This window comes from Macrotis lagotis, chromosome 7, assembly GCF_037893015.1.
Source record: "Macrotis lagotis isolate mMagLag1 chromosome 7, bilby.v1.9.chrom.fasta, whole genome shotgun sequence".
Lineage (NCBI taxonomy): Eukaryota > Metazoa > Chordata > Mammalia > Peramelemorphia > Peramelidae > Macrotis > Macrotis lagotis.
In genome coordinates, this window is record NC_133664.1 from 44,457,082 (window position 1) to 44,466,238 (window position 9,157).

The 9,157-nt window shown below is 36.6% G+C and overlaps 1 protein-coding gene across 2 annotated transcripts in view; it reads right to left on the reverse strand.

The window, feature by feature from the left end:
- The window catches only part of ULK4 (unc-51 like kinase 4), a 730,095-nt gene that overhangs the window by 653,864 nt on the left and 67,074 nt on the right, over positions 1 to 9,157 (reverse strand). Inside the window, exons 1-2 of one of the 2 annotated variants that reach the window (XM_074195880.1) lie at positions 7,341 to 7,412; positions 4,289 to 4,384 (exon numbers count right to left, since the gene is read on the reverse strand). The exons of the other annotated variant lie outside the window; for it this stretch is intronic. The gene's annotated coding sequence lies outside the window, so the exon portion shown is untranslated. Of the gene's footprint in view, positions 1 to 4,288; positions 4,385 to 7,340; positions 7,413 to 9,157 lie in introns of those variants that run through there. 2 annotated transcript variants of the gene reach the window in all.

The following is a 9,157-nucleotide window of genomic DNA, read 5'->3' on the forward strand; positions in this document are numbered from 1 at the left end:
CAAAATGAAAAACATAAGGAAATACTACTGGATGACTTACAAAGTGAAAAGAAAAACAATCTATCCAATGAATAAAAAAATTTAAACCAAAAATCATGTAATTATAATAACAAGTTTGGTCTTGAAGAAGAAAGAAGAGAAAACAACCATTTCATTGAAGAAATGAATTACAGATGTGTGAAACAGTATATTGTTTAGAACGTATTTTATAGAGACATCAGTACAGATAAAGTATGGGCGAAGATATTCTTCCAATGATGCAGAATACAATCCTTTTTCCCCCTCTCTTTTGTTTAAACTTAATTAAAATCTCTTGTTTTTTATATCACCTTTAATATCTCCTTCATTTTCCAATATTTCTCTCTCTTTCCCCACCCAAAGTGTCATCATCTCCTATAACGGGGGGGGGGGGGGGGGGGGGGGGGGGAGGACAAGAAAATCAGCTTAACACACCTAATACATCAAATGAGTCTGATGATAGATGAGAAGATGGATGGAATGACACACAGAAAGACAGATAAAACAGATGACAGATCTATAAGAAAATTCTGCAAAAGAGGCAACTTTTCAGCCATGTTCAGTGTCAGGGACATTGAGAAACTAAAAATGTTTATTTAGAATCACACAACCAGAATGAATCAGCTATGGGACTCCAATCCAGCTTCTCCATACAAACATATTTTATTGAATTTCATTAGATACATCCAATCCATGGCACAAAGCCCACTCCTATATATTAACTTGGTGGGGGGGCAGAAATCCCAATCTCGGTCAGAGATGTCGTCTTCATGGTCATATCCTCTCTTCCTGTGACCTCCTCTGACAAAAACATCCTTTATCCCCTAAAGTATTAGTTTCTAGCTCAGGACTTCTGGGTTCCTTCAAGCATTATCACTTGTCTCCTCTTGAATTATTTATTTGTAATCCCCACAGTACATTGCACATTCCCTAAGTTTTTGATTAAGAAGACAAAAATGGTAATTAGGTCTCTCTGAAGCATGAATTTTAGTAGCAGAAAGCCAAATCACAAATGTAAATGCCTTCTAAGTAGAGAGTATAGATAGGAAAATCCACATGAACATTCCAATAGTTCTGTGAACTCATTATTTCACATGTTCCCTCTTCTAAGACTGGACCCCCAGGTGTGGTTCATCATCATGGATTTCTATCAATTCTTCAATGCACTAGAGGCCTTTCCTTTGATACAGTTTCCTGTGCATCTTCCTCTTGTTCCCCTCAGTGCTGGATTCTTTCTCAATTCAGATGAAGCCCCATGACTTCTTCTGGGGGTGTCAGCTGCCACTGGTTTCCCCTTATCCTGACTCTTTGCCACAGCCTTTGGAGCTCTATGGTTGCTCTCTCCTCCTTCAATCTTCCCTCTGCAAACTATGGGGTCCCTTCTTAACAGAAGCATCTTCTCTCTCAAGTCTGTGGTCCAGGAGCTTCTCCCTCTGCCGTAGGAGGAAGAGCCCTACCCAACTTCTTCTGGTCCATCCTCAGGTTCCCATTGTCTAAGGGAAATTAAAGCATTACTGAAGGAAAGAGATTTTTTAATAGCTCCAGATTCCAATTAACTTTGCCATCAGTTAATTTCTTTCTTTGTAAGTGGGAAGTAAAAATCTAGCATAACTCCTTCTCTCTATTTAGTTAAAAATAAAAATAGTAGAAGAAAACCTGTAAGCTAATAAAATAATTTTAAGATATTAAGAACTTAAATCTCAGGCAAACTACTCCTACATACGTAGTTTTGTTTTCTCTGTTGATTATTTACCTATCTTATTATTGACTAGAATTCTACTAAACTCATCAAAAATCTTAAACCAGACAACCTCTTAGAAGGTGAGACATATATGATCCCTATGACATATTATTTAACCACCATGGAATAGAAAACATTTGAAACATTTTATAAACTTTTAAAATGTATATAAACACCAGCTATGTTAACCAATTAGCTATTTTGAACAAATGCAGGTATTAAATTAAAAATCTAAGTTTATTGAACCAATAATTTGGTTACGTTCCCACTGATGCTGTTGGACAAGATACTATCTGTGGCAACTAATGGTGAAATAAATATGCAGAGGGCAGCTAGGTGGTGCAGTAGATAGAGCACCGGCCCTGGAGTTAGGCATACCTGAGTTCAAATCCGGCCTCAGACACTTAATAATGACCCAGCTGTGTGACCTTGGGCAAGTCACTTAACCCCATTGCCTTGCAAAAACCAAAAAAAAAAATTAATATACAGGACTGTTTTCTCCTTTCTCTTAAAAATTCCCATGGCAGTTAAGTTACTCAGGTTTTTTTTTTTTATTATTAAGTGTCTGAGCCCAGATTTCAACTCAGGTACTCCTGACTCCAGGGCCGGTGCTCTATCCACTGCACCACCTAGCTGCCCCCAGTTAAGTTACTGTTACAAAACAATCCTCACACTGAGAAAGTTATTTTCTTTTGAACAAACACCCGTTAGCTGGCAGGTCAGTTACCAATATATGACATATCTGAAGTAGGCATAAAGGAAGAACTGAGGGAGCAAGCATTTACTAAGTGCTAACGATGGGCCAGGTACTTACCAAGCACTGTTGATAAAAAAAAAAAAAAACAATTTTATGAAAATAAAACCTGCTCCAAGAGCTCACCTTCTAATGGCAGAGCCCAGACCCAGGCAACAAGGGCAGCCAGACTGGAGGATGGAGAGAGAGAGAGAGAGAGAGAGAGAGAGAGAGAGAGAGAGAGAGAGAGAGAGAGAGAAGAGAGAGAGAGAGAGAGAGAGGCAAGATCCAGTGAGATGAATCACTATCCCCATTTTACAGATGAGGAGATAGAAGCTCACAGGAATAAATGAAGTCATCCAAAGTCACCCCATGACTGGCTATCAAAGCTGAAGGGGAGACCTGGTCTTGGTCTACAAGTCCATTCTACCCTTTTAAAGTTCACAGCTCGGGGACTTTAACATCCTTGGTGAAAAATCGTCTCTCTTTTCTGATGCTTATTTCTCCCTCTCTTGAGACAATCACTTGTATGTCCAATCTCCAAATGCTAACAAATATGTGTGAGCAGAGTCAAATCCACATAAGGGATTTTCTCTGTGTGTTTTTAGCAAGATGTGAACTATCTTTAAACACTGTTTGACATGAGGATGTCATTCACAAGGACTGAGAATGGGCTCGCAGGCAAAGACAAACAACATGGGCACAGAACACAGCTCTCATTTTCAAGTTGATTTCTCAGAGGGTCTTCTCTCTCTCTCAATGAGGATGGCAGCAACACTGGCTTCTGGCCATACACTGATCACTACTGCAGGCAAAGCCACCCCATTCACTAAGTGAATACCATCTCTAGATTCCGGTAAAGCATTTCTTCACCTATTCTAAGGGAGTCTACAAGGCCTGTGCTACAGGAGCATAACTTGAGTCTCTGTAAAGCAAATAATACTTGGCTCAGATATGAATCTCCATTAGTCACAGCTTGACCAGATAAAAGGCCCTTATTTGGATATTCACTGACAAGAAAGGAGTAAGATATAGATTATTCCCCCCCTCATTTTACAAATAAGGAAATGATGACAAACAGAGGAGATTATTTGCCAACACAGACATCAGGGTAATGACAGACAGATCCCCAACCCTGGGTTCAGTTTTCACTACACCAAATCTGGTAAAGTGTAAATCCGGATAGACTACAGGTGATCAGATCTTGTGTTTCTTTTGTAACCCCTACAAACATCAGCACATCCCATTGCTGGGCACATGGGAAATACTCAGGAATTCCCTACTGAAGGCAAATTATTCCAATGAATAAGAAAAGAAAACATAAAAAGTCATAGTTAGCCATATCATATGTGTTATGTGTAGATGTGTATATATGTATATAAATGTAGATGAATAATTATGACAACATCTGCATCTGTATACACACAAACATGTCTCATATATATTACACGTGAATATAGACATGTACACATGACACAATAAAGATTTAGATTCTATATCTCCAAACATACAAGTGCTCCATACACATGCATATGTGTGCTTGCATGTACTGTTTACTCAATATCTGAATCAACAAGTACCAGTATTCACATGCATGTTATACATACATTATAGATATGTGCATATATGTGCAAATTTACATATAAATTCCTTTCCTCTTTGCAAAGGAATATAAATTCATATTACTGTGTTAGGCAAAAATGTCATAGAATAGAGCTCAGTGATGATGCGTGCATTCACAATTACATTTCATGTAAAGAATTACATTTATAAACCCTCTTCAACAATGAACTTACATGAATCTGGCATCTTGGGTGTTTGGAGAATCACTTTCTTTTTTATTGAAAGCTTCCTTCCAAAAAGGATGTTGTAACACATCTACCCAAGTCAATCTGTCAAAAAGAGAAAAAAGACTGAAATTTGTACCAAAGTGGATTGATAATCCCCACAAGATATCCTTAATACTTGAAAGAGGTTACAAATTACATCCTGTGATTTTACCAGTGTGGGTACTCATGTAGATTGCTACTTTAATGGTGGTTTCCCTAGTTTCTGGAACCATAAAAATGTATCCCCAATGGCCACCCTTCTAGGCATGAGCCTCCAAAACAAGCCATCAATAAAGCAAGAATGAAGACTCCTCTAGCTTGGTGGAATCTCCAAGAACAAGTTCTTACAACAAGTATCTGAGTAGAACTGCAGTGTAGGAAGTTATAAATTATTTCCCCTTAAATATAAATCTAAGATTAAAAAAACTCTTTAAGATACTACCCATGTTAGGGGCGGCTAGGTGGTGTAGTGGATAAAGCACCAGTCCTGGAGTCAGGAGTACCTGGGTTCAAATCCAGTCTCAGACACTTAATAATTACCTAGCTGTGTGGCCTTGAGCAAGCCATTTAACCCCGTTTGCCTTGCAAAAAAAACCTTAAAAAAAAAGATACTACCCATGCTAAATAAACATTAATGAATAGTGAATAAACATTCTGAGAAAATATCCAGGTGTCTCAGCTGGTACAGAAAGGGACAGTTTATGCATTACAGTTCCAGGAATCAAACCAGACCAGAGTTTTAAGATCTCTAAGTGACCTATTCCAAGCTCATTGCAGTCTATAGAGAATAATTATAAATTAATGTGAATGATTTTTAAATCAGAAATGCTGTGTGTCCAGGATTGAAGAAAGGATGTATTCAAATATGTAACAGTTTTCAAGGCAGTCACATGAGAAGCCATATGTTTACTCCAAAGAGCTGTCACTATTCAAAATGTTCTGAGATCCCTCTTTTAGGAATCACCTTGAGCATCACATTGTAAGACATCACAGAGAAGGGCTTTCATTTCCTCAGTCACCCCTCTAGTTCTGAATCCAGTTTGATTATTCCCCTTATCCATAAAATGTGGTTCTAAAAACTTATGTTTTCAGATATGCCAGAATAATTAAAGCAACAAGTGGCATAAACTACCAAAAAAAGTTGAGGAATGACTGGGGGAAAAATGGTAATAGATGAAACAGTATATAGCAGAAATTCAAAGAAGCCTGTGAAAACTTGGACAAACTGATGCAGAGTGAACTGAAGAGAACCAAGAGAATACATGCAATGGCTATAATAATCAGATGAAAATATGGAAAGACAAATAAATACTGAATAATTACATGCTCAAACTTGGCTCCCTCCTCTCTGGGAGTTTTGAGGAATTTGAAAGCAGAATGCCATGTAGGCTGTTAGACACTTGCAGTTCTTACCCTAGAGTCTGTGAATTTTTCTTCATTATTATTTTGATATCTGTTCTCATTGTGATTAATTTCCCTGGTAATTCTTTGTATTTTATTCTATGAATTTAAAAACATCATTCAGGGAAAAAATCCAGAGGGCTGTCCCGGGGCCCAGAATACAAAAGTAGTTAAGAATTGATGTAGGAGAAAAACTTTAAGTTGTTAGAAAAGCAATTTGTCTTTTGGAGAAAAATGATGATGAGATTAATATTCTGCTACCTTTTATTAAGAAAAATCCTATTAATTTTATGCTTTTTAGTATTCTTTAAAGAATGTTGGATTAATAAGTTCACCATAGCCTTAAGCTTCATTAATAGAATCCCTCTGACAAAAGAAAATGGGATTTGAATTCTCAAACCATAACTCTACTTACTACTGAAACTGCCTCCATACATAAAAATAAACAGTATTATAATGGGATAAGTCATGCTTTGATGAGAAAAATGACATTCTAATTATTCAGTAAGCGAGTTTGCATATTTATGTATTACAATAGAACAGCTTGATTTTGTGGTACTGATAGCCACTTAAATTATTCCTTTAGGATGAGAACCGAGTCATTTTAAAAGTCCTTCCACATAGATTCAGGAGAGTCAATAGGACAGCTTCAACAACAGTCCAACTCTTCTTTCTACAGTTTTTCTTATAGAAACATTATAACACCATAGAGGCATCATGGAGTTCTATGATGGATTCAGCTATACTTTTGTTCAAATTATGTCCCCACTTAAAAAGATTATGCATAAAATCCTAATTTTGGAGCTGGACAGAACATTAAAATAATTAAAATATAATTAATAATTAAGTGGTTCAAACCACTTATCTTCCAGGTGAGATAAGAGGGGTTCAAAGAGGTTCAGTGCACAGGACCTAGAGCCCAGAGCTCCTGACTCCCAGACTAATGACCTTACTATAATTATTTTTGGGACAAAATGAAGCATGTGTAATTCAGGTCCTCCCTTTATCCCTGAGTGCCAACATTATAGCTTACTCATGTCCACTCTAACTCTCCTTTGCATTTAAGGGCACAAGAGTTAGATGTGTCATATCACACACACACATGAAGAATAGAGACCATATCTTTTTTTTAAATAACTCAACTTCCTCCCCCATTAAAAAAATATTTACTGAAGTGAAATAAATTAAAATGTTTTTCAGTTAACATTGTATTGCAATACAAAATTAGGTTTTCATATGGATGTTCCCCCCCAATAGAGATAACAATCCATATGAAGGTTTGAACCCCAACTCAACAATCTAGCATTTATCTGACCTAACCCTGAGAAAGAAAGGGAAATACAGTACCTGAATTCAAGAATTACAACTTATTCATTCCATTGAGGCTTGTCATAAATGTAAAGACAAAATGATTAACTTTAAATTACTCTGGCCAAAAAATACCCCTAAAAAGTAAGAAAATTTACTCTCTTTTCAGAGATAAAAAAGATCTATTTATTAAAAAATAATCTAAAGAAGCTACAGAAAAAAATTCTATATTATAAACAAAGGGGAGAGAAGAGGGGAGGAAAAAGTGTACCCACCAAAAAAATTATGAGCTTAGTAACAAAATATCTACCTTTTTTGAGGTTCTTTCTGAAGTAATCCATCAAGCAAATTAAGAAATTCAGAAGAGGCTTTAGGAAGAGAACCCTCTATAAGAAAAGTAAAATTTCAGAAATCAAAAAATTAAAATACATAAAATATAAAATCTAAGGGATATACAAATCTGTATTTCTAATAGGAAAAATTTAAGTTGTATTTATTAATTTCCATTGATTAAAAGAAGAATGATAAAACATTTTACCCAAGGTCATAAGGCAATACAGTTCCTGGGCTGGGAAGAAAACTCTCAATTGAACTATTTATATTTTCCTTAATGTATTAATCTCTTCATAAATCATGTACCTTACAAACATATAGACCTCTTTGACTACTAAATATTTTTTACTCTTTTGTGTACTTTCTTTGACTTACTTTCTTGTATAATTAGATAAAATTCAACTATTTGGAGTCATTTAGTCTAAATTTCCTTTATTTATAACACATTTAATACTTAAGATGAGTTTAGAACCTTGTCCTTATACATAGTATATCATACGTACACAAACACATATGCATAATACACACATACACACATACATAATAGGCAATCTTCCTTTACTTCATTCTCTCTTTGGGCATAATTAGGCCAAACACTTTTGAGTGTTTCCAAACCTCATTTAGGATGCTCTACAATCTTTCAAGATTTAATGGAATGAGGACAATGTCATATGCAAAGAAGACCATCTCAAGATGACATCCCCATTTATAGAAACACTTCTTCCAATTGGCTTTTTTTAAAAATGTATTAAGGCAATATGGTTAAGTGACTTGCCCAAGGTCACAAAGCTAGGTAATTATTAAGTATCTGAGGCTAGATGTGAACTCAGGTCCTGCTGACTCCAGAGTTGGTGCTCTATCCACTGCACCACCTAGCTGCCCCCCCCCAAGTGACTTTTGCATGTGGACATCCTCCCAAAGAGTATCAATCATCTTTGGTAAGCCCCTATTTCCCTATTTTACTCCTTGCCTATCAAAACAGAAAATAGGCAAAGGAGATTACACTGCTCAAGACTGGGAAACTGAAGTGTTTTAATGAATACAAGCTGTTCCCAGAACAAAAGTACATCTTTTTTAAAAACAATATTCTTCCAGTATTAAAGTTATGGATCATTCCAACTGCAACATGGAGGTGCCTGGGGGCTAGAGAAGGCTACACCTTCTAAATGATTAATAACTACATTAGAAATGTGGCAGAAGAGCTGGATTCAAAGATGAGTGATTTGGAAGAAGGTGGCTGATAATGTGCCAGAAGCAAAGAATGGGCAAAAGATGGGCAGCCCAGGTGCTCAGTAAGTATCCAAAGAATGAAAAGAGAGCTGGAGGAAGACTTCGAGAAAGCAGGATGGACCTCCTATGCAAGATTTATATGAGAAGCAAGGAGGTTGCTGCAATCTGCACTGCTGGAGAAAGAAGTCATGCTGATGACATCCCAACACCATCATGAAATCCAATCCAACAGCAGACAGAATTTCTCAAACTGTGTTCCACTAAGACACAAAGGTTCTGCAATGTATTCTCCTTGACTCCACCAAGAAAATATTAGTAACACAGAACAAGGCTACACCACAAATCCCTCTCTTTGGCATTTTTGTCAGCCACACATAAACATATATTTTTTTGCCATGATTCAGACACTGCGAATTAGCCTATACATATTTACAGCTGAAACATTGTTTCTGGAACAGAAAAGGATCGTAGTGTCATCAACCTACTGAGTCCAGGAATCAGAGAATGTCAAAGTTAGGAGGAATTATAGTTCGCCACTAGTGGCCACCTAGTCTACAACACACA